This window comes from Castanea sativa, chromosome 5 (assembly GCF_040712315.1).
Source record: "Castanea sativa cultivar Marrone di Chiusa Pesio chromosome 5, ASM4071231v1".
NCBI lineage: Eukaryota > Viridiplantae > Streptophyta > Magnoliopsida > Fagales > Fagaceae > Castanea > Castanea sativa.
Window position 1 is genome coordinate 43,270,136 of NC_134017.1, and position 27,913 is coordinate 43,298,048.

Sequence of the window (27,913 nt, forward strand, 5' to 3'; positions counted from 1 at the left end):
CTTTTTGGTTTGCTAGACCACAATAGAGTTTCTTTTCATAAATCCATCTCCATGCAAGAGATTTCACTTGATTGATAAGATCAAAAAAAATAATATGGGTCTTCTTTTTTAATCAAGCTAGAACGGGTAAAGATTAAAAATACTAGAATATGTATTGATTCTAAACAACAAACATCCACCAAAATCAAAATTTTATCAATAAAATATTCAATAGAAAACAAATGGAAGCTTAAAGCCTAAAAAATAATCAAAACTCCTAACATTAACATAAGCCACCTTATAACACCATGCAAGCTATTTGCTTGCTCTAACTCAACAATCCACCACAAAACAAATATCAACATCACAACATAAAAGCTTACAAATATTGGGAAAACTCAATAATATCAATCCAAATTTTCCTTGTTTAATAGACACTCTCAATATGAATTGAAACCACCTCATAATACCATGCAATTCACTCGCTTGCTCCAACTTAACAACTTACCACAAAACAATTATCAACATCACAATATAAAAGTTTACAAATACTAGGAAAAAAATAATCAAACAAATATAACTCAATAAAATCCATCCAAATTTTCCTTCTTTAATAAACACTCCTAATATTAATTGAAACCACCTTATAATACTATGCAAGTCACCCGCTTGCTCCAATTAATATACAATGCTTACAAGCATTAGAAAAAAAAAAGAAAAAGTAATCAACAAATAAAACTAAACAATATTCATTCAAATTTTCAAAAATAAATAAACACTATCAATAGCAATTTAAATCAACTTATAACATCATGCAAGCCATCTGCTTGCTCCAACAACCCACCATAAAACTAATCATTAACATCACAATATAGAATGCTTACAAGCTTTAAAAAAAAAAAAATCAACAAATATAACTAAAAAATATTCATTCAAAATTTCAAAAACAAATACTTTCAATATCAATTTAAACCACCTTATAGCATCATGCAATCCACCCGCTTGCTCTAACTCAACAATTCACCCTAACACAATCAACATCACAAGTACAAAGTTTGATAAGTATTTAAACAAAAATTACTTACTATGCTCAAGCCAAGCATCCACATTTTCAAAAAAAAATTCAAACTTATCATAAATGAGTGTTTAATCTGCAAAATAAGAGTCTAATATTTATAAGAACATTATCAATGCACTTACTAACTATATCATCATTATTAACAATAGCATATACTAATCCATATTCTCTTTTCATACTCAAAATAAATATTCAAAATATAAGAAATTATAAAATAAAATTTCTGGTTTATAACAGATTATTTACCCCTTTTGCTAGTGTTTTATTAAACACCTTCAAAAACCTCTCAATACATAGACACACACATGACACATCCAAAGCCTCATTCAACATACTGATAACAATCCTTAAAATTATAGTGCTCAATAGCTTCACACAAAAAAAAAAAAAAAAAAAAAAAAACAAAAAAAAAACAAAAACAAAAACAAAGCAAAACAAAACAAAAACAAATTATACATTAGCTGACCAAGTGTTAGACTGATCCAAACCTGACAAAACCAATAGTAAAAACCTTCAATTAATTAAATTGAACAAATGCTCTAAATTCAAATAGAAACTTATTACAATTCACTAATTAAAATAAATCTATATTTAATCGTACAAAAATAAAAGTCTCAAAACCCATATCATTTCAGCAAATCCAAACTCAAATTTTACAAAAATCAAAACTAAATATTTAATACAAAACTTACATGTTACACCACAAAATCCAAACCCAAATTTCACAAAAATCAAAACTAAAAATTAAATAAAGAACCTAAATGTTAAGCCTCCCAATCCAAAACCAAAATTTTCACAAAAATCAAAACTATACATCAAATAGATAACTTACCCCAAGCAAGAATGAGTGAGGGGAGGAGATGGAGGAGGAAAGAGGAAGGAATGGCGACATCGGTGGTGGTGGCAGTGAGTGGTGGGCTGGTTATGGAGAGAGAGAGAGAGAGAAGAGGTGTGAGGAGAGAAATAAAAAAGAAAGAAACACAATTATGTGCGAGAAGAATAAAAATTTGGGGAAGATTGTCCTGTTGCAGCGGTTTAGATGTGTCACTAAAGGTGTTGTTACTATTTTAGTATATTGTGACATTTTTAAAATCGTTGCTATAAATATTTGTTTAATAATTATTGCGATGGGTTATAAAAATGTCGCTACAAGATAGAAACATGCTGCTAAAACTATAACAATTGAGGCACTTTAAGAAAACTCTGCTATTGTTTTGGGCTAATGCGATGCTTTTTTTTAAAAAAACGTCGCTATATGCCCACTCTTTAGTGGTGCTAGGCAAAAATGTCGTAGTATACCTTTTATAGAAGCAAATTTGAAACGTTGCAAAAAAAAAAAAAAAAAAAAAAACTCCGCCTAAACCCAAACTTTTTTGTAGTGATGATTTTAATTTTTTCCAATGAATGGGATTGCATATATATATATATATATATATATATATATATTCTTCTGTTTAAAAATGTAAAGATCTCACTAATCTTAGAATCAAATGTCTTCTACTATGGTATATGTAATTAACGAGAAAGCCGAGAGACTTCCCAAGAGTGTGTAACCCACCACCATATTAACAAAGACCATAAAAAAAAGGGAGATTGTTGTGATCACTTTTCTTGTGTGAATCTTTATTTCATACTCGGAATTTGCTTTCATAAATAAACACTACGGAGGAAAGCAAAAAGGATTCAGAATCTATATAATCATTGGGAAACTTATTCGTTGACAGAAAAAAAAAAAAATGAAAGATCTGATGAATAGAACAAACACAATGATAAATAAAATTAAAAAAAATTAAAAAAAGACAAGAGAAGAAGATTTATAACTCTAGAGAGAAATATTAACCCTAACAAAATAAATTATGACAAGAAAGGATTAGAATCACCAAAAAATATTTGGCAGATATTGAAATGAAAAAAATCTTTGATTACTTCGTAAATCACATTATTTTGTACCTTAGTTAGAGTTTGATCTTCTTGTTTTCTTATCTTACTAGGATTAGATGACTTTGTTTCTAAATAGATATTCTGAGGTAATGTCTCAATTAAGAAGACTGTTTAAGACCAATGTGATTATTGAAGAGAAAGTGTCTTAATTAAGAAGACTATTTAAGTTCAATGTAATTATTGAAGATAAATTAAGAAATAGCTATCGAAGGAATGTAAATGACCTCTCCAGCTCGTATCATCCATTAGGTTTGCCACGAGACTAACCAATGAAGAAGCAAGGCAGAAGATTGGGTTTATGGGTTAAGATTGGTGGGTTTGTGTGTTGCTTATGGTGGCATTAGGTTTGTGGGTTGAGATTGCTGTTTTGTGGGTGGTTTATGGTGGCATTAAAATCAGTGATTTTTGGGTTTTGTGGGTTCCTATAGTTGTTGGTTTCTACACTAAACAATGGTTGAGTTTGTGTAGCAGCTGGGTTGATTAATGGTGGTAGGAGCCGAGGTGCTTAGGTTAATTGGAGAGAGAGGGTGGTGGTTGTTGGTTTTTTGTAGCTGGGTTGTTCTTTATAGTGGTGATTTGGTTTGGCTTCTTTGGTTCGTTAGAGGATTTGTCTCAACTGTGGTTTGTGGGTGTTGAGGACTCTTTTTTCGGTCCACATGGCATTATTTCATTGGCAATCCATGCCATATCAACATATTATTTATTTTTTGGGTAAATCTCTTTAAAGCCCAAAATAAGCTCATATCTCATTCAACTACATGGATTGGGCTCACATGGCCCACAAGAGGCAAATTTATGGTCCACATTTCTTTTTCATCAATTGGGACCATAACTCATGACATTATCAACATCAACATATGGATCGCGCTTAAGCAATGAATAAAAAATGGCAAGCGGCTTCTTCAACAAGAGCCCATATTTACACAAAAATGACAACAACACCCGAGGTACATCATCTTATCTTCGGCTTATGATCCAAGCTCATAAGTCTCTTTGGGGAAACTTTGGGAGTCGTGATTTGGAGAGCCAAGAGATATGTTTAGTAAAGCTCTAGCGGTTTAAAGTTGATCAAAGAAGCATGTTGCTTGGCGTGTTTTCTTCAACTTTCTGAACTCTGACGAGTCCGTGTGTAGTGGGTAATATATGGTAAGCATCTCTTATCACATAGCACTTTAGGTGATAAAATTCCCCATCGCTCTTTTCCTAAAGCTTAATGTTCATGATATGACACATATTCAATATCCCCAGCCATCTAACTACTGGAAAAATAACTGTTCATTCAATCCTCAGCTGTTGCTATACAAATTTAGAAACTTTATTATATTATTCTACTTAAATCTTATTACTACTTTCAGCTAAAATCCAACTCAAACACATGGCCTAACCTGATTGGCTATCTTTTATCCCCAATTATATGAAAAATATTCATGATATCTTTCATACCCAGCTGCTGTCTACCACAATCAAACCATATATTTTTCTGCTAGCTGCTAGAGCAGAGTATTAAATACTCTTCTTGCTCATCAAGATTATGTCACAACATAATGAGGCCTTGACTAAATCTCTATAGCTTCATTAACTTTCAACCAATCCTTCTATTACTTGCTAGAAATGTGTTGTAATGGAACCTTGCACCAAAAACACAAACACCCAAAAGGGGAAACATTTCCAGTAGAACCCTAGCAGTGTATTCAGCACTTGACACCTGGCTGGAAGTGATATCATCAGTCATTTAATGCTAAAATCCTAGCTACCAGCTGCTATACCTAAAATAGCAAGACTCCCTTGAAAGAGATCTTACCATTTTCAGCCATATCCATAAAATAAATGCTAAATGTCCTTTCCAGCAGTCTGAAATCACCCAGCTGACCTCATTTGCTTCTATCCAAAGTAGCAGCTGTCTTATGATAGCTGTGATTGCTGTTTCATAATAGTTGTCACAGCTTTTCTAGACAGCTGGGACAGCCTTTTCAGAACAGCTGTGACAACTGACCCAGCAGTCTGAGCAATACTTTTTTTTTTTTTTCTTCACATTTGGCTAAAACCAAAACCAACTAAAGTAACTATATCTTTCTTACCAAAATACCTTCCTTTTCTGCTGCTCTTTCCCCAACAGCTCTTACCCAAAATAGCAAGAATACCTTAAAGCTAAACCTACCATTTTTGCCCAAATCTTAAGATGGATTTTCTGAAAATTCATTGCTATTTGGGACAGATTTTGGTTGAGATTCTTTGCTAAAATACCCCCTTAAACTAAGCTAAATAGGACCCTTCATCAACACCTCAGAGGAGAGACAAATGGAGAAGAGCAACTCTTTCACAAGCTTTCTATTATCTTTCACTCTAATTATCTTCTCAAGCTCTTAAAGAAGTTTTGAGTTTTTAGTTTCAAAATCAGGAACTAAACTCTTCATCCCTTAGCTCATCATGCCCTTCATAAGCCTTCATATACCCTCCATACTCTTCTCTTACAAAATTTTTCCTCTTGCAAAACAATCTTTACAACTTTTCCAACGGTTATAATCTCATATTTTTACTATCTTTAACCACCATATCTTTCATACTTCCATATATCATACATATTACAAATACTACATCCCACAAAACATCTCTTTCCCCACTTCTCTTACACAATCTCATATACATTTACTATACAATTACATATGACTCACTACACTTTTCGAAACTCTATTCTCATACTCTCTCACTCTGAAGTTCTACTGTTTTGCTGCTAATAAACACATATCAATACTCTTCTCTATCTCTCTTATAAAAACCCTTCTCATGGAAGACATAAACATCTAATGCTAAAGCCCTTTTCCTAGAAGGCACCAAGATCTCATATCAAAACCCTTCTCATGGAAGGCACAAATCCATCTTATGCAAAGCCTTTCACTTAAAGGCACAAGTACTCCATACAAAAGTCCTTCTCATGGAAGGCAACACTATTCATAACTTCACAACAACTAAAAGAGCATTGTCAAGGGGAAAACTCATTTAAGTGCATGATAAGAAGGGCAAGCTTAACCAACCCCTACACATAGCTAGACATACTCTTTCTCCCTCCAGTTGCACCCATTTTTCCCCTTCAATCTTGAAGTTATCATGGCAAACTGCCTCTCTACCGCTGGGGTCACTCTGTTGGGATATCATCAACTAACAGAAGCTGTATAACTGGGCTACAAACCATACAAAGATAAGGAATTTTGCTTCCTTATCTTTAAATTTACATTATTGAGTACATGATTACTTCACATTTAAATACATATTACTTTATTCCAACTATTAACTAAGGCTTAAACTCATTTAGATGCATGATAAGAGCGGCAAGCTTAATTAGCCTCAACCACTGGCATTCTACTGGAATCTTATCAGCTCACTGATACATAGCTAGGCTACAAACCATATGAAGGTAAGTGACTTTGCTTCCTTATATTTAAATTTACATCATTGAATACATGATTACTTTACTTCTAAATAAATACTACTTTATTTCAACTACTAATCAAAGCTATCATATCAAACGCATATTGTATATTTATTCGACCATTACCATGATTCTTAGACTTTGGCTTTAATGGCTTGGTAGGCTTAAAAGTACACCAGTAACCGTTGGACCACGTGGCCTAATGTTGAGTTCCAGGATGTAACTCCCCAAATGAACCTGAGTCTAGCAAGGTCACCCCTCCAAAGGACCACACGTGGCTGAGCAACCGAAAAAGGCCCCAGAACAGTGGGTTGGGTTTTTGTGAAGAGATAATAAGCAAAACAATTATTTCAAGCAGGTTAAGAAGTCATGGGAAAATAGCCGCTCTGACTAGTGGGTTCCATCAATTGAGATAAAATTTGAATTTTCAAACCTAAAATCAAGGGGATTTTAGAGTGAGTAAAGAGTGCCAAACATGGTGTGGAATGAGTTAAAGAAAATAAATAATTAAAACTAAGAAGTGAGAATGAGTTATGAGTTATGGAAATTGAGATATGAATTATGAGATATGAGTGATGCTAAAACCTACGAGAGCCTAATAAGTATATTCAAAGTTACACTAAAACATGATGTTGAAAGGTTATCAATGCCACAGTTAATAGGTTGATGAATACATAAAATGATTGGTGACAGATATTTGAAGATAACAACTAAGAACTTGATCACCGCACACCCTTGGTGCGATGGTTACTCCACAAGTATAAGTGCTTGTGGGTGTGGGGGGGGGGGAGGGGGAGGGCAAGGGCCAGAGTTCAAATTTCCAAAAGGGAGCTTCACACACACATATACTTAAATTAGACTAGAGTAGAATTCTATCTTGTAAAAAAAATAAATAAGAACTTGAATTACATTCAAAGGAATTTGAATATAATTAAGATTAACAGAGTAAAAAACAAGAAGTAAACCTAAATACTTAATTGATTGAATACTTTACAAACTCTACGAACTAAGAAAAAACTACAAAAGACATATAATAGCAAGATAATAATTTTCTATACAATAATTTTTTTAGTGAAGCTGTTTGTTTTTCTCCCCCTTAAAAATGAGTCATTTATTTATATTTGAGGCCTCTAATTGTTATCGAGACAGTTACTCTTTCCCTATGGTCCACTCTTCTTAGGCTTCAATGCCCTAATGCCACTTGTCATGCTTCTATATGTTGCTTGTAACGTCCTTATTTCCACTTGTCTTTGATCCGTGCACCATTACAAATTTTAGTAACTGCTGCATTTCTTGTGTATTGCACAATTCACTTCATAGTTGCCACTTTACAGGTGTTGCGTCCCTATTTTTCTTGTCACAATAATGACGAATTAGGAAATATTTTTATAACCAACACGCCTTGCTTTATTATTTATGAAATATACTCTAAGGTCCTTATTTGTTACTCATCTTGCAACGAATCTTATAAAAAAAAAATCACATCCAAGAGAGCCTTGTAAAACTTAGAGTCGCCATGTTTGCTAGTTCCTAAAAGGATGTTTGGTGCATGCACTTAAAAATATGTGTTTTGTTGTTTGAAAACATATATTTAAATACGTATGGATGAAAAAATGTGTGAAATACGTGTAATGTTGTTTAAAAATTGAAAATATGTGTTTGAGTGGGTGTACTAAATACCCCCTAAATTTCTTGGAAAACTAGTTGAGGAGAAACTTAGATGTGAAAGTCCTTAATCATCATGTTGCAATATCATCCATGATGGGAACATTCTCCAAGCTAGTAAGGCAATGTGTCTAAATTAGCTTCACTCCTTAATTTGATTTTAGAAAAAAGGATTATCTCCCTAAAACTTTGCTTTCCATGCCTCATATAATGCTTCTCTAATTGTGGATGATTGGTTGTTCTCATCATTGCAAGAGTGCCATGAATAATAACCTTTACAAAGGCACCTCCATTCCAATTAGCTTTGTGCGAATGCTTTTTTGTGTCAAATATTATTATGACTTACCAATTCTGATTTTGACATGAAATCTAGTTTTTAGCACTTAATGCGGTTGTCGAACCATTTCGGAGACATTCATCTAAATCTGTGGTCCATTCTTTCAAGAGTTTTTTGGTGTTTGAAATGGCTTGTTAAACATTGGCAATTTTATTTTCAAAGATAACCTTGTTTCTCTTTGTCCAAATGACCCAAAGAGCGGCACTAATATCTTTTAGAACTTTATCTTCCTGTCCATTACCTGCTCCATATTTTTCTAGAGTTGTTATCAACCATTGTTGAACAAATGGAATTGCATCAAATCGAATGTTCTAAGACGAGACAAACCATAAAGCTCTAGCAAAAGGACATTTGAGAAGAAGATTTCATCTTCTTGATCACACATTACACATTTGGGACTTGTCATTATTTGTCTTCTGATTAGCTCCATTCTAGTGGGTAACTTGTTGTGTAAAAGTTTCCATAAGAACATACAGGTTTTATATGGGATTTTTAGTTTCCAAAGATTTTTTTTCAACCCATTCCATCCATACCATGATTAGTTATCCCATCTTCCTCCATAGTAATTAATTTGTATCCCTCATCAACCTTGTATATCCCTTTCTTTGAATGAGACCATAAAATTTTATCCGGAGCTCCAAACTTTGAATGTTGGGTATTTATGATCTCTCATGCTACTCTTAAGTCATATATAAATGCAATAAATTTAGCTTTCCAAGTATTCATAAGATCTCGAACTGTGCCTTTGTCAAGTTGGTATTCATACAATGTTGTTTCATTACAAGGTTTATACCATAGGATTCCTTAATTTAATATTATCTCTCATTCCTACTTGCCATTTATCTCCTGAAAGTTGTGTTTCTTTTGTTTTCCATATTCCTTTCCATATTTTGGATGCAGTAGCTGGACATCTTTCTGTACCCCGTAGGTTAGGAACTTTTGGAATATACGTATCTTTAAGAGTAGTGGCTAGTGGTGATTGAGGATTCTAAGCTATTCTCTAGTATTGTTTGGCTAGGAGGGCTTGATTGAACTGTTCTATCTTCCTAATACCTGCACCTCCTTTTTCCTTAGGTTGGCAAATTTTATCCCATGCTATGGTATGCAATTTCCTTACTTCTACGGTTTTTCCTCACCAAAAATCTCTAAAGATTTTATCAATTTTGTTGTATGTATCTTTTCCTAATCTATGGATCTACATAGAATATATTGGCATAGCTTGCACGACTGATTTAATTAGAGCTAGCTTCCTAGTTGATGATAGGAGTTTACCTTTCCAAGTTTGAAGTCTACTCTGTAGCCAATCAATGATTTGGTTGCCAATTTCTCTCCTTATTGTTGCTGGTTCACCGGGATCCCTAAATATTTCCCATTCTTTGTTTTAATGTTTATTACTTGCAACTTTCTGGCTAAGTCTTCTTTTATAGCTTCATCGCAGTCGGGACTAACTACCATGACGGATTTGGTGCCATTTACCTTTTGAACTGACATTTCACAAAAGCTTTGAAGAGTTTGGCTTAGCTTGTCTATAGTTTGATTGGATATTTTGAAGAAGATGATAATGTTATCCGCAAATATGAGATGTGAAATAGGTAGCCCTCCTTTATTTTTCTCCACTCCCTTTAGCATGCCTTTAGCTTCTAAATCCTGCAACATGCATGAAAGAATATTTGTGCCAACAATGAATATGTATGGTGATGATGGGTCACCTTGTCTTATACCACAATTGGGTTTGAATTTTTTTGTAGGAGCTCCATTGACTAAAATGTTGTATATCACTATTTTGACACATTGCATCACCAATTGAATCCATTGTTGGCTAAAACCCATTTTTTGAAGTGTGGCTTCAATAAAATTCCAGCGCAATCTATCATAAGCTTTGCTCAAATCCATCTTGCAACGAATCTAACTGGTCGTTCCAAAGTCACGTTAGGTTGAAGAAGAAATTAATTAGATAAATAAAGATACAAGCTGGTATAAGTTTTCTAGCATCCTTGTATATAGAAACTTTATTTTTGTTGAAGTATTTCACAAAAAGAATAATATTTTTAATTTTATTCTCCATTCATTCTATAGTCAAATTTTGGACCATGAATGTTTACTCATTGATTTAGTTTTATTTAAAATTATAGGCATAAATGTGCTTTTAATCCCTACATTACGAGGTCATTTCTATTTTGGTCCTTACATTTCTATTTTACCACTTTTAATCCCTAAAACAAAAAAACGCGTTCTATTTTGGTCTTTACCGTCACTCACTTAACAGAAATATCCTACGTGGCATACAGAGTGCACTGTTGGCATAGTAAATACTGATACATCTATTAAAATAATATTAAAAAATGCTACATTAGCATCCACGTCAGCATCTAAGTTAAAAAAAAATTATCAATTTTAAAAATTATAAAAAAGAAAAAAACATAATTAAAATAAAAAGAATGGTGGAATTTATATCTGTTTTGTTTGTACTTAGTTTTTTTTCTTCTTCTACCCCAAATCATTCTCTTAGTTTCTCCACCTCCCATTCTTTCTTTTGTCTTCTTTTTTTTTTTTTTTTTTTTTTTTTTTTTGTCCCTCTATCTTGGTGCTTAACCTTCTTGAACTCTTTAAGCAAGCTCCTCCGCTTGTCGGTGCACATAATGGGTGATCGATCGAATCATTTTTTCTCTCATCTCCGATGAAATCTGCTCCCACAAGTGCTTGTTCGACTTTGCCTTGGACCCACGTCTCGGCTCTTGTATTAGACCCACGTCTTAGCTCACTTCTCGGGAGCCTTGACTTTGACTTCAATTTCATGGTCCTTGTCGCCGCCACTACTATCGCCGAGAATCATTTGCAAGTGCTGGTAGTGAGAGTGGCCGTGAGTGTGAGGGTGAGGTTAAGGAGCGTGGTGAGGTGGTAGGTCGTTGCCGCCAACACCATCATGTGGGTTTCCAGGTAGATCTAAAATCCCTCTCCCTCCTCACTTTCTCATCTCACTCTCTCTTTATCAGGGTTGAGTTTGCTGTATTTGTTTTGGATTTTTGATAATTTGAAAAGGGATAATATGGGTTTGTGAATAGAAATTTTTTGGATTTTTGATAGAGAATTTGTTGGGTTTGTGAAAAATTTTTAGATCTTAGGATTGACATCAAAAATTTGGTTGGTTGTCAGATTTATTTATTTTTTTTTGTGAAACTGAAACTTTGTTCGGAAGAAAATGGATAAGAGTATCTTAATTTTTCTTAAATCCAATCTGAGTTCAAGGATGGAGTTCTTCACTACCTTGAGTCTATTGGTTGTCGGGGTTTGTTTGTGTTTTTGTGTTTGGTTGATAAGAAAGGGCAAGAAAATGCTAGAAAATTTGGGTGTGTGTTCTTATATTTAAAATCCGGATTTGTGTTCATTGTCTTCTTAATGAAGATGAACTTATGTATTTTTTGAATTTTAATTTTGTTGTTGTTGTTGTTGTTTTTTTTTTTTTTTGAAACTTTGTTTTTTTTTTTTTTTATAAAATTGATACATTAATTTTTAAACAAAAATTAGATGCTCATTTGGAATTTTTAATATTATTTTAAATGCCACGTCAGCATTTACTATGCTAACAGTACAATTTGTTTGCCATGTAGGATATTTCTGTTAAGCGAGTGATGGTAAGAACCAAAATGGAACACGTTTTTCATTTTAGGGACTAAAAGTAGTAAAATAGAAATGTAGGGACCAAAATAGAAATGACTCCAAAATGTAGGGACCAAAAACGCATTTACGCCAAAATTATAATCTTATTAAACTCACATTTTTATAACAATTATCTATATTTACTTGACCTATATATTCCCATTATTCTCAAAAAAAAAAAAAAAAAAAACTTTTGTGTAACTCACAATTAATTCACTAAGTTAATAAGTAGATCCTTTTCTTTCACCTATTAGAGAGACACTATTAGTCAATGTCATCTATTCCTTATCCTTTTCACTCTCATTCTCTGCAACCAAAATAAAAATAAAAATAGTAGTGTTGTTGTTGTTGTTGTTGTTTTTTTTTTTTTTCTATAACTATTTTATCTGAGTATGAAAGAGAGATCTATTTTAGAGCTTCTTATCTTATTTAGTAGCACAAGCTTAGAAGATAACAATAAGGGCAGCTTGATTGTTGTATCTCGGAAACAACATGCCTAAAAATTTTGCTACATTGATTGATAAAATTTCTTGCAAATGGTGTTTATCGCCTCAAGAAAGTGACATTATTTATGGCTCAAGTTGGGCACCCTCAATTTCATTAAATTGATAGTGATAGTTTATATTCCATGTTATAAGACATTTCGGAGCATCAATGAGACCATATCTTTTAATTCTTGTCTTTATCTTGTCGAGAAGTCGATCTTTTGTGAAATTCTTAAAATTATATATATATATATATAATTGTTAAATTATACAATGAATTTATCTATTGATTTATGTTGATAGTACCAATAATTTCTATCTCCCTTATGATCAATGCAGACTAGCAATACTGTGGTTGGTAGTGATCGATGATATACTCTAACTATATACGAGTGGCAATTGGGCGGGTTGGGTAGCTTTTGGATTGGGCCATAAATGAGTCGGGTGCATAATCACCTATGGGGTAGAGACAATGTTGTTTCCCACGGCCTTGAGTCCATCAAGCAAAAAATTCAAACGCGTGGAGCAGAATTATTGAGTTGGGGTTTGGCATGGACTGATCCGGATGTTGAAGCCATCAAAGAGACTCAAAAACGATTGGACAGATTGATGAGGAAGAAATTTCTGAAACCAGCAAGGCCGAGTTCTTTGTTTTAAGCAAAAGGATGGATGAGCTTCTCCAGAAACAAGAAATTTATTGGGCTCAACGGTCTAGAGTTTCTTGGTTGAAGCATGGTGATAAAAAAACAAAAAAATTTCACTCCAAGGCTACACAAAGGAGGAAGAATCACATTAAGGGTATTAAAAATGCTCAAGGGTAGTAGGTTGAGGAAATAGAAGATGTGGTGGAGGTAGCCACAGATTATTTTCACACTCTATTTCATACAGGAGTTGGTGATCAGATGGTGGAGTGCTTGACTGCTGTTCATACAAGGGTGACTAAAGATATAAAGGTGGTCTTATCTAGTAAATTTACTGAGGATGAAGTCAGAGTAGCCTTATTTCAAATGGGACCTACCAAGACTCCAGGACCTGACGGTATGAATGCCATTTTCTATCAAAAATTCTAGCACATAGTTGGTGATGATGTAATTTTTGCTGTCTTGGATTTTTTAAATAATGGAAATATGTTACTTGAAATAAATCACACAAATATTGTTCTTATTCCTAAAGTGAAAGACCCAGAAAAAATGTTTGACTTTAGGCCAATAAGTTTATGTAATGTGATTTACAAGATTATTTCTAAAGTGTTGGCAAACAAATTGAAACAAGTACTCCCACATATTATCTCGCCCACACAAAGTGCTTTTGTACTGGGAAGATTGATTACAGACAATGTTTTGGTGGCTTATGAAACAGTACATACAATGCATGCTAGGAAGAAGGGCAAGAAAGGGTTCATGGCATTGAAGCTAGATGTCTGCAAGGCTTATGACTGAGTGGAATAACAATCTCTATAGGGGATTATGGAGAAAATGGGTTTCCCAACACAATGGATAGAGAGGGTGATGAGTTGTGTCACCACAACATCTTTCTCTATTTTGGTGAATGGCAAATCTTATAGTATGGTACATCCCTTACGGGGAATACAACAAGGAGACCCACTGTCACTGTACCTTTTTTTGTTATGTACAGAAGGCTTTACAGCTTTGTTGGCAAAAGTAGAATTGGAATGGAGGATAAAAGGAGTCTCTATTTGTACAGGATCACCCAGAGTTACTAATTTATTGTTTGTAGATGATTCTCTGTTGTTTTGTCAGGCTATAAAGAATGAAGGGGGGACTATTGTGGAGATTCTCCAAACATATGCAAACGCTTCAGGTCAAAGCATAAATTTGGAGAAGTCCTCTGTTTACTTTTGCACTAACACAACTGGAGTTCAGAAGTAGTAGATGTTACAGATTTTGGGTGTTAAGGAGGTGATGAAATTTGAGTCTTACTTTGGGCTGCCAACCTTAATTGGAAGAGCTAAATACCACACCTTTTCTTATTTAAAAGATAGAATCTAGAAAAAACTGTAAGGATGGAAAGGAATGCTGTTATCTAAAGCTGAGAAAGAAATTCTCATCAAGGCTGTTACTCAATTTATATCGACATAGACTATAAGTGTTTTCCAACTTCCTATGAAATTATGTGATGAATTGGATAGTTTATGTGCTAAATTTTGGTGGGGTCAAGTAGGTAATGAAAGAAAAATTCATTGGACGAACTGGGATAAGCTCTCAACTTTGAAGATGGAGAGATTTTAATTTAGCGATGTTGGCTAAACAAGGGTGGAGAATGATTCAAGGCAACGACTCATTGTTATACAAGTGCTTCAAAGCAAGGTATTTTCCTCGGTCCTCTCTTCTTGATACTAAAGAATCTCCTGGGTGTTCTTATGTGTGGAGGAGTTTGGTGGCTGCAATTCCCATTCTTAGATCGGGTTATTGTTGGAGGGTGGGAAATGGGTCTTCAATAAGTGTGTTAGGGGATAAATGGATTCCCAATTACCCCACAAATAAAGTTCTTCATCCAACTAATGAGTTGGTTGATGAGATGGCTGTTTCAGAATTAATTGATTCAGATATGCATGTATGGAGAAGTGATGTGATCATGAATTTGTTCCATAGAGAAGATGCTGATGCTATTACCAAGATTCAGCTTAACAGAAGGGTTGTTCCAGATTCAATTAGTTGGCTGCAAAATAAAAATGGGAAGTTCACTACCAAGTCTGCATACAAGGTAGCAAGAAGAATGAGAGGCAATGGGAATCGGGTTGAATCTTCAGGGGGCTGTGTTGGAAAATTTATTTGGCCGGTCTTGTGGAAGCTTTGTATTCCAAATAAAATAAAAATTTTCGGGTGGAGGGCTTGTAATGATATTCTACCTACACGGATCAATCTAGTGAAGGGAAGAATTATCAATGAAGACAAATGTCCTATATGTACAAGGGAGGCGGAGACAGCTATTCATGTGTTATGGGGCTGTGCTGCTGTAACAGATGTGTGGGCTGGGAGTATAATGAAACTGCAGAAGGTAGGTTCGGATTTCCAAGATGTACTGCAGCTAGTGGAGTATCTTGTTGATCGGCTCTCAACTGAAGAAATGGAGCTGTTTTGGGTGCAAAGTTGGCTCATATGGAACCAACATAACTGTGCACTATATGGAGGACAGTTGAAGAATCCAACCAATCTGAACAAGAGAGCAGAGGAGTTTTTGCAGGACTTTAAGCAAAGCCCAAGTGCATTTAACAGTGAGTTTAACATAGCAACCAAGTGGTGAAGTCTGGCAACCACCTCCATCAATGGTATATAAGCTAAACTTTGATGCAGCAATATTTTCAGTAATGGAGAAATCTGGTATAGGAGCAATAATTCGAAATGAGAGGGGTGAAGTTATGGCTGGTATGTCTGCTATTGGGCCGATGGTTGAAACAGGTGAGGAAGCTGAACTTTTGGCATGTCAAAGATCGCTTGAATTGTCTGAGGATGCTGGTTTCACTAGAGTAGTGATTGAGGGAGATAATACCAATTTTGTGCAAGCTATTTCTTCAGATGTGGCTAACTATTCATTCCTAGGCAATGTGGTTGATGATATTCGCCATTTAATGTTTGGTTTACAGTGGGTTAAAACTAGTAAGATTAGGAGGGGAGTGAATAAAGTAGCACATGTTCTTGCGCAACATGCTAGAAATTTAGAATCTGATTTGTATTGGTTGGAGGATTCTCCCCCACGTGCTGTGGAAGCCTTGTATCAAGATTCGTTATTATTATGATTAAATGAATGAGGTTTCGTTCTTAAAAAAATATAAATTAAATACCTTTTACCCACCTAACCCATTATAATTTGGGTAGGACTCAACCCACCAATATAACTCATTATTAGATAGATACTTACAAATACCAAAATCTTACAAATTACCAAAATATTCACTAAAAAGGAATTATTACCAAAACATTCAATTTTTTTTGAACTTTTTCTTTTAGAAAACCAATATACATTTCCAAAAAAATAAGAAAAACAAAAGGAAAATTCACCCATGGTTTAGTTTCCAAGAAAACTAAGAAAAACAAAAGAAAATTACAAAAATACTAACTATTTTTCTTTTATCTTTTTTTTTTCCCGAGAAAACTGATATATCCACTATTTGATTATGAGAAAACTACAAAAACAAAAGGAAAATTCAGCCATTTAAGAGTGAAAATCACTCAAATAAACAAAATAAATTTAGAGTAGGCTTAATTTCGTATGTTTTCTTAGATCTGACTAAGTTTCAAAAAAATTTCACCATTTCCTACATTTTCCCTGAAACCAAACAAGCCAATAATAAATAAAAAATGAAATTCAGAACCTCTTGAAAAAATTGAGAAGACTTCAACCATGAAGCAATTACAATAAAATCTCAACCAATTGTTGAGCGATTTATGCTCTTCTAGAGAATCCTCTATCTCTTAACTTCATTGAATTTTTCTCTTTTTTTCTCAACTGAATTGATAGGTAATCAACAATTTTTCGAGAAATTGAAACATGGAACCTAATGTCGTCCAATTTTGTAAAGAAAGTTGTAGTGTAGTTAAGGTTGTCGTTCCCCTAAGAAAAGGAAAACAAGAACTTGCCAAAAGCACCAATAATATATAGAAAAATATGATTGAAACTTAGGAAAAATAAAGTTTGGTAAAATCACTAGGGCGTTTGGTAAAATCACTAATTAAAATCACAAGGGCGTTAGGGTTTTTCCATCAATATTGTTAATCATCCATTACCAATCCAATTTAGTACACAATCGGGTAAGTAATCACACAAACTATCCGATTTGAAGATTTGGAAATAAGCTTTATTAAAACTCTCTTTTGTTGATTAAATTTATCAATTGTCCCAATAATTTAGTATGGAAAATAATAATTTTGCTAGAAAAACTCAAGAACATCGCATACCCTAGAGGCAATACTATGGCAAAAGTAATAGCTAAGAAGATTACCATGTTTTACTAGAGAGATAATAAAACCCTATTCTAGTAATAAGAAAATTCAAGAATAGACTTATGAAAGAATTAGAAATCAAATATCAATCTAATAAAATAATTATAAAAAGAGAACAATTGATTCCAATAATCAAAATGTGAAAAACATGTTTGGATTGAATAGTGGACAACTTGCAACATTGGAGATTCACCCATTACCCTAGCTTAGGTTTTTAAGCTTCCATAGAAAATAAAAACTCTTCAAAATTGATGAAAAATAAGGTTTTCTTGTAGCAAAAAACGTGGCTGCCCTTGGCTCACTTTAATATTTATAACATTCAAAACCCTAAAATACATGCTTCCCAAAGAGGAAAATGTAAAATGTCAATTCCCGTTTTTTAACTGTGGGTCAACTTCCAGGTCGGTTTTGGCCTTTAATATGGCAGATTCTGAAGTTTTGGTAAACTAAAAATTTTTAGATCTTTAAGTCCTCTTTCTGTGGCTGCAAGAATCAAGTCAATCTAATATCGGAGTAAAAAGATATAACCAAAATACCAAAACTGGTCATAATATTTCCATGCCAGAATATTTCCACACTTCTTTGACTCACTAAATTCTTCAAAAAGCCACTTCTCAATTGATTTTCATCCTTGGATTCTCTTGGCTTCATGTCTGCATGCTTAGCTCATTAGTTTAGGTCTCTTACAAGAGAAAAATACGCGTAATGAGTATATTTTAGAGAAAACTTGCAAACTCTCATATTTACATGTAAGTGTGGGAATAAACACAAAACATATGTGATAGTGCCTACCAAAACTAAGATAATATTGTACCTTTAATCTATTATCAGAACCCAAGGGCTAGGAGATTTTGAAAGTCTCTTGGTCGGAAAAATGAGCGAGAGATAGAAAGAGAGCCATAGATATGTTTGCTAGTTAAGAAAATGTGAATAAAACCCAAGAAAATCAATGAGAAAAAATAACAGAAAGTGTTTAGCAGCTAGGTTCGTGGATGGGTTATTTATCTATATATATATAATAGACAAAGCTGAGAGAAAGTTAGTTCCTATATTTAAGGGCGTGCTGACAAATAGGATAACTACCTATTTAAAATTCAGACACGTGTACACTTTTTTTAAAAAAAAATCCGTACGGTATAATGGTTGGATTTTTAACCCTGCCACGTCTGACAATTAAAAAGCAAGAAGGGTTACATTAAAAAAGGGAAAAAAAAAATCTTTCCCTCTCTCTCAGAGAACAATGACGAAGAAGAGGAAGTTGCGGCAGAAGTAGAAGCGATGCAAGCAGTGTCCGAAGACGATTGCGTGGTTCTCTAATCCTACCCTCCCCACCTCCACATCCTCCTTAAGCCTCGCACTGCCGATGTCGCCTCCCAACAGGTCTCTCTCTCTCTACTATTTTCTATATCTGTTTGGTTGCCCAGAAAACGAAGGAAAGCAAAACCAAAACCCAGAAAAGATAAAAGATAAACCTTTGAAATCGAATCAAAAGACCACACCTTCTGCTTTACCTAAATAAGTTGTGCTAATTTCTTCCCTTTGCAATCACATCGCTTAAAAAAAAAAAAACCTATGTTCAAATTCCTTTCAATATCTTTCACTCTACTTTGTGATTAAGGAAAACAAAAACTTCGATTGATGTATTCCTATTCATTTTCCGACTTTTTCCCCCACAAATTAGATCTGTTATTTGTTTCAAACTTTTACAATTACAGGTGGGTTTGGTTCCAGAAATTAGGGTTAAGGAATTTGAAATTCTGATATGTGAGTATATTTTTAGATATTTTTAGTAATGGGTTTGTTTAAATTCGACTCTTTTGGATTTAAAACATTCAATTTCTTTCTCGCGTAGATGAAGTGGAATCTTTCTTCAATCTGGAGTCTCTAATTTCATCAAAGCAAAGGTATCAATTTTTTTTCCTAATATTCTCCTACTTTTTCCTCTCTATTTGTTGAAATCATGGAAAACCTCTGCAAAATGAAATCTTTTAAATCCTTTAAACTAAATCATTTCACTTTAATTTTCAAGTTTTGTTTTCTCTCTTACATGTTCCCTTATTTGTAAGGGGGATTGAAATTGTGGGGTTTTGAAATCAAAAAATATTTTGTTATTTTGTTTATACATTGTAGATTTTAGACGATATTTTTTTTAAAAGATAATTTTAAGTCATGATTTTGTTATTTTTGATATTGGGTTTTTCTGGGTTTTGCGTGTTTCAAATTGTTAAATCTGAAAGTATAATGTTCTTTGTACAAAATTGATTACTTTGTATGTTATGATAGAGAATAATTTTCTCAGCGATTTACTTATCAAAAAAATATATATGAGAGATTCCTAGGTGTTGGTTTTGGTGTGTACAATATTTGGTTTTTTGGGTTTTTCATGTTGTATGTTGTTCTTGAAAATTCATTGAGAATCTTTTTAGTACTATGAAACAAAAGTGTAACAATAGTAAAAGGAATTGTAACCAGTTTTGAAGGTTTTAAATTGTTCTGTTTAAATTAAATTTGTTAGTTTACTTTGCTAATCTGTGAATTGTGGTGATAAGTAGAGAATTGCAACCATTTATAATATTTAAATACCATGAAATTTCAGCAAGTTGAGATGATCAAGTAGAGAATCTATCATGCACACATGAGAAAATTCAATAATTCAAGGCTTTATACAAGACTTAACTCAATTGAAATGATTTCTTTTTCAATTTGTGAATAATAGAAGTATTTGTTTTGCCTAATTCATAGTGTAATGTACCAAGTTTCTTTGGTCAGTTTTCTTAATCCTCTTATACTTTAAGGTCTATTTTGGAAGAGAATTATGGGTGGAAAAAGGTTATAAATAAAGGGGTTCACACATTGAAGAAGCCACAATATTGGTTTATGTTTTTAGTAAAGTATGGTATTTGGTCTTGCTACTTTTTGAAAGTACTACAATTTGACAAAGGTGCATGATATTCTGTTTTTGTTTCAGACTTTCAGTAGTGTTATATTGATCCTGGAGTTTCCTATGGGGAGGAGATGAAACCACTGAAGAGAATATATAGTGCACAATTATAAAATATTGTGTTCTCTGTTAGTGCTTCTTTTAGGTACTATTTATCTATTTCATTATGCTATTTACCTCATTCGATCCCTTTTCTTTTGTACTGTATGAAAAAAAAAATTATTTCAAGTTTATTACTTGAACACCAAATGAAAAAAATTACAGCTGTATGTTTGTTTAGTAATTTTGTTTAGTAAGTCAATGTATTGAAGTATTGTGATAGTTAATCTGCAAGTTGGTATGGATGCTTGACTTTTATACCCAACTTTAATGGCTACATTATAGTGATTTTTAGTTATTTAAGTTGAATACCTCTATTTATCCTAGCCAGGGACAAATGATTTATTATTTGGGTAGAGAATAAAAGGATGATTCAAAGAGCTACAAAGATAGGATAGCAACAAATTGGTAATTGAATTAAAAATTGGGGTGCATAATTATATTAGAAATGCGTTAGATTTAACAGATGGCTTGGTCAATTAGGAATCACACCAAAGCTCTAGATGGAGTTAGATATGTGTGTGTGTGTATTACATTTGTGTTTTAACATTTGATATCGCACGATGCTTACGTAGAGTTGTTTTTGGGTTTGATTAACTTAAAGATATGTAACTATAAATATCTTTCTTAATAGTTCAATGATTGATGTCCAAATCAATTGAAAACCATTATAAAGAATTAGGTAGATGGTAAAGAGTAAAGCACCCCTCATTCGCATTGCTCAATACCAAGAAAGGGATTTCAATTGGATTAATATGCATGTTGCAGAAGTGCAAGGATACAAAGAGGAAAGCTTTAAGACAAATAGCTCAAACTCAACAACAAAAGTAAGATGGAATCCAAATTTTCTCTCCGATGTTTTCTTTTAGAATGTATGGAATTATTATGTTGTACATTGATGATATTCTTATTGAATTATGAAGGAACTATTCAATTTATTTGTTTTTATTTTCTCGCAAAAAAATTGTCTAACAAAGATAAGGAGTTATGGTATTTTTTGTGGTGTTAAAGTGATAGAATGACTTTGTATATATGAAAGTAAAGACTTCATCTTTACATAGTCTAAAATTTTGCCAATTGGTGCATTCCTTGCAATATTCTTTTGTTTTTAATTTTTTTTTTCTGTGAGACTACTTACTATTGTAGTTTGATGTAATTCATAGATTACTACTATAGGATTTGAATTTCATGATATTTTAATTATTAATTATTGTTAGTTGAAGACACCGATACTTGCTTCTAGCAAAAACAAATACACCTATTATCTCTCTTGGACCACCTTGAATTTATTTTGAATATCTTTTCGAAATTTGGAACATGGTTGAAATAATTAACTCTTGGAGTTAAAAGAAAAAAAAGAAAAAAAGAATCACTTTCTTTGATGTGCTTGAGTGCATGTGTGATGAAGAAAGACTTTTTTTTTTTTTTTTGGTCTATTTCAAGATTAGATTTCATAGTTTTCTTTCTTGCAAGTTTTTTTAAAATATATTTTTCGGTATTATCTAACTCTAAAATGTTTAAATTTTCACCTACAATTTGTCTTTTGTAATGAATAAAAGTGTCCCGCACATTGTGCGGGTTATAAGCTAGTTTATTTTATATTTGAGAAACAAACACACATACACAAGGGAAAGGAAAAGGGGTTTTAACACAAAGACACCCCACAACTCCACTCAAAAGCAATGGTAACTTTTAAGGAAGTGTGAGACAAGTTATACTACATACAACACACTCTCTTAAGTAATGTGGGACAATTACTTTTTTTTTTTTTTTGAGAAACAAACACATACACAAGAGAGAGAGAAAAAGAAAGAGGTTCTAACACAAAGGTACACCACAACTCCACTCAAAAGTCATGGTAACTTTTAAGGGAGGGTGGGGTAAGTTATACTATACATAACACACTCTTTTAAGCAATGTAGGTTAAGTTAGGGTTTTATCTTTTCTTTTCTTTTCTTTTAATGTATTAAATTTTATATGGGTTAGTGGATACACAGTAGATTAACCCATTAATACTTATTTAATAATTATATTGCCCAATAGGTTTTTATCCATTTAACCAAAATGTTATGAGATTAGATCAAGACTTACCCAAATTAAGTAGATAATAAATATATATATATATATATATATATATATATTTTTTTTTGTTGAGAAAAGTAGGTAATAAATAGTTGATTGAATTTGGGTAAAATTTACCCCTGACTCTAACGACAATGTGCTTTAATACCACAAACAACTAACAAGCAACCTGGACTCTCATAATGACGTATTCTAAAATTTCGAAGTCAGCAACAAAACCTGCTTTGCCATAATGAATGATGATGCAGCCCACGTCTTCATATAGGTCATATTTAAATTTCTTATACTAATAAAAAAATATTCTTATATAGCCGGGGGAACTGAAAATACAACTGAATAATAATTTTATAATAATAATGATACTTAAGTGTTTTTTTTTAAAAGTCATTTATTCTTACATACTGTGTGCCGTATATGTTGAATTGCTTCTGAAGTTGTCTTCTTCTAAATACATAGAAATTTTTTTTCTTTATGAATTATGAATTATGATACCCACTTATACATCACACGTCTCATGGGATCCGTATTAATTTATCTAGTAAAGTTTTGTGAACTTCACTGCAGGTTGAAATTAACTCAATCGTTTATATATATTCTTGTTATTTATCTTCCTCTCCCAGACAATTGTGCTATATATACAAGGGTGTTTATTTTAAGAACGTTTTTATTATGAATTAAAAAAAAATGTCAAAACTGTTAATTATTTTTATTTTATTTTTTTATAAATTTTATTTTTAAAAATAATTTACTAGCATATACCTTAAGAGTAAACCCCTAAATACAACGCCAGTGAAAGTTTTTGGTTTAATACTCATGGAAACTTAGGCACAACTAGCAGTACAAAATCTTATTTTAGTCATTTTTGGCTGGATGATAGAATAGCCTCAACGACGAACTTCCATGGATGGCTACCATCAAATCTTACTCTGTGCTCTCCTATAAATTAAAAAAGAAAAGAAAAAAGAGCTGCTGTGCTCTTATATGTCAAATTGTGCATTTAATTTAGAGTACTATTGGGTAGGGTTCACCCTACCCAATAGTAATACCTTCTCCTGCTATTCACACATGTAGTTGGTTTTGTATCTCTGATTCTTCAATTTGACAGAGATTGTCTCCTCCACCAAAAGAAGAAAAAAAAAAAAGTGATATTCGTAAGGACAAAATTTAGCTACAAAAACGGTCTTGAAGTTACAAACTGTTATAATAAATTGATATGTGTAAAAAATGGCATGTGCATTGCACATGATTACTTAAGTAAACTTCACCCAACTAACCTTAGTTAACTACACTACCTACTTAAAAACTAAAAACCTGAAAGAACCTATACATATAATCTCTCTCTCTCTCTCTCTCTACTCTCTTTCCCTCTTTCATTGACTTCTCTCTCTAAATTGTAACCTAGAAAGCCAGGTCCAACTACTCACCCAAAGCCTCTTGTCTCCACCACCGGCCGGCCAACCCAAACCCTCCTGTCTCCACCGTCGGCCAACCTCAAATTCTGTATTGTCTCCACCACTAGCCCACCACCTCAAATCCTCTTATGTCTCCTCCACCGGCCCACCTAGTTCTGTTGCTCAAAGCCACCTCTTGTATGTTGCTCCGCCACTTCACCGATCAAAACTAAGTTTCCCTTTGTTTTATTCATGAATAAATAAATTTAATCTTTTAATCCTTTTTTTTTCTGAATGAATTGTGTTTGATTATTAATGTGAGTTTTGGATTTTCTAGTTTTGTTTGATTATTAATGTAAACATTATCGCTATAGTAGAGTGCTACACAATGCATAACTATGTTATGTTATTCATTTTATTTTCGTTCTCTTTAAGTGCTCATTTTAGTAAATCTCTGCATCCCTATATTTTTGCAAGCATCTCTTGTGGTTCTCTAATTCAGTACCAACAAACTTTGATCAATTAAAAATTTGGAGTCTTTAACTTGTCAAGGGAGCTTCTCATTGTACTCAAAGTTGTTTAATGAATGAGTATTTAGAATCATAGCCCTCTTAAAAATGGTCATCATCAAAAGCTTCTGTTTTGAATGTTGTTGAGCCTAGGCAGTCAAGTTGAAATAGAGAGTACCTATAATTCAATGGCATCTATTTCGTTGAATCCACCAAATTAGCTCTCCTCTGAATCAAATGTAGCACAGACACTGACTCTGCTCGAAAGATGTACAAATATGATGGAACTATTGCAGATTCATTCTCACATTTACAAAACAGGTTCATACTTTCTAAAACTGTAGTGTTTGTAAGTAATTTATTGAGAGTATTCTTTAATGGGTCCAGAATATTAAAATACATTTTTATAAATATTGTTTATAAAATTTTTCCTTGTTTTTGATTTGATTTTGAATATGCTTCTTGACTATAGATTATGGATACTAGTCAAACCATTTTATTAGAAAATGAATTCAATAGTTGCATAGCTAATCGACAAGAAGAGGCTCAAGTAGAACCTACTCATGGAAGCCCAAATAAATCAGATAATCCAAGTAGAAATACCAAGAAAATTGTAGAAGTTCCAGAAATTGTGTTAGAAGATGATTTCATTAGTTGGATAGCTAATCAACAAGAGGACCCTGAAGTAAAGCTTACTCCTAGAAGACAAAACAAATCAAATACTCCAGTAATTGGCATGAAATTTGATTGTGATGAGAGTGCATATGAATTTTATAAAGGATATGCTCACCAAATCAGCTTTAGTGTACAAGAACATTTTGTTAAGTGAGGAAATGCGGGGAAAATTATAAGGAGAAAATTTAGTTGCTCAAAAGAGGGTGAACAAGTTGTTGACAAACATCTCCAAAATGCATCTTATCATCACCCAATTTCACGAATAGGTTGTTTAGCACAGATGACCCGTCATATTCAAAAGGATGGTATCTTACATGCAATTTCTTTTCACGACCAACATAATCATTAGTTTGCTCCTTCGCCAATGAAACATATGTTAAGATCAAAGAGAAAAATTTCACCTGCTCAAAAAGCCATTGCAAATGATGCAGAGAGGTCTAGAATATCAATAAAACAAACCATTGAATTATTGAGCATGCAAGTTGGGGGTCATGAAAATCTTGGGTTTATGGATGTTGACTATAAGAATCATGTACATAATGAGAGGAGGATGGCTTTGAGGAAAGGTGATGGACCTGCTATGATGGAGTACTTTCATAAGATGAAATTGGTAGATCCATCTTGTTTTTATTCAATACAAGTTGATGATGGTGGTCAAATCATGAACATTTTGTTTACTGATGCTAGATCAATAGTTGATTACGGGCACTTTAGAGATGTTATTTGTTTTGACACAACTTATCGAACAAATAGATATGATCATCCATTTGCTCCATTTGTTGGAGTTAATCATCACAAACAATCCATTATCTTTAGTGCAGCTTTACTTTACGATGAGACTAAAGAGTCATTTAAGTGGTTGTTTGAAACTTTTTTTAATTGCAATGTTACTAAAGCAACCAAGAACTATACTTATAGATTAATTTGCTGCAATGGCTAAAGCAATAGCAGAGGCATTTCCTAAATCTAATTATCGTTTGTGTGTATGGCATATTTATTAGAATGCTGCTAAGAATCTACATCATGTATTTCATTCATGTAAGCAATTTGCAAATGATTTTAGTGATTGTTTATATGAGTATGAAGATGAAGATGAATGGCTTGTTTCATGGGATTATATGCTTAAGGAATATGGTCTTACTGATAACAAATGGTTGCGTAGCATATTTGATGTGAAAGAAAAATGGGCTATTGTATATGGTCGATATATGTTCACTGCCAATATGAAAAACACCCAACATAGTGAGTTAATAAACAACGTGTTGAATAAATACTTGAAACCAAAACATGATTTTGTGTGCTTTGCAAGACATTACTCTAGAGTTTTAGTTGATAAGAGACATCAAGAACTACAAGCAGAATTCAAAATGAGGCAAACAAAACCAATTTTACAATATAATGTAGAGATGTTGAGACATGTTGTAGAGCTATACTCCCTAGAAATGTTTCAAATGTTTCAAGATGAACATATGAAGATTGTTGATTGTACTATTTACAAGGCTAATAAATCTGATACTATCACATAAAAAAACACATATAGTCAAAAAATTCAAGGGCACCTAGTTAAATATGAAGCCACAAATACTACGATGGAATGTAGTTGCAAGAAGTTCAGCTATGTAGGAATTCTTTGTGCCCATGTTGAGCATAAAATGTTAAGAGACTTCCCGTCCATTATGTATTGAAAAGATGGACGTAAGATGCAAAAACTAGTTCTATCAAGGACAATCATGGCATTGATATTAAAGGTAATGCTCAAGAGTTGATAGAAAAACACTACTCTCATTTGAGTCACAATGCTCGTGAAATTTCTACGCTTGTAGCAGAGAATGAGATAATCTATGAACACACTGAAGAATGTTTTGAAAAATTAATGAAGGATTTGCAAGAGATTAGAAAAATAAATGTCATTCAAATGATATGGAAAGTTGCATAAAGGTCATGGTGATGTTACCGTAGATGTCTTACAAGGTGATAACAAATTTAGGATTAAAACAAAACCTACTATTAGGCGTCCAAAGAGAAGGTTGAAATCTATATTAGAGAAGAGAAATGGTAAATCTCGAAACAAAACAGCACATGCTAAAAAACATGCCAATGGCTTACAGAAAAAAGCTTATGAGGCGAGACAAGTTGAAACACTTAGAAACCTAAATAAAGTAAGATATGTTACATTCCACTATAATATGTCAATCTATGCGATAATTATTCTTTTCTATTATTTGCAAGTTTCAATAGCTAATTCTAATGTTATCCAAGAAGAGCACAATATTGGCAAAAGCACTAAATAGGCTGGAGTTAGGGTGCAACTTTATTGAATGGAGATTGAAGACTATGCAAATTTATTTGTTAGAGATTGAAGACTATTTTTTATTGTTAGACCATTGGCAAATTGTTTACTTTTTAGTATTCTTTTATCGTTAGACTCTTGTTAACTTCACTATTGAGCTCTATTGAAGCTTGTATTGCTGTGTATTGGTAAACATTATCACTATAGCAGAGTGCTACACAATGCATTACTATGTTGTATCACTTATTTTATTATTGTTCTTTGTAAGTGCTCATTTCAGTAAATCTCTGCATCCCTATGCTTCTACAAGCATCTCTTGTGGTTCTCTAATTCAGTACCAACAAACTTTGATCAATTAAAATTTTGGAGTCATTAACTTGGCGAGGGAGCTTCTCA

General features: G+C 33.0%; 1 pseudogene; it reads left to right on the forward strand.

Annotated features, from left to right (window-relative positions):
• The first annotated feature begins 15,897 nt into the window (after positions 1-15,897).
• Positions 15,898-27,123, forward strand: LOC142635240 (protein FAR1-RELATED SEQUENCE 5-like; annotated as a pseudogene).
• The last annotated feature ends 790 nt before the right edge of the window (positions 27,124-27,913 follow it).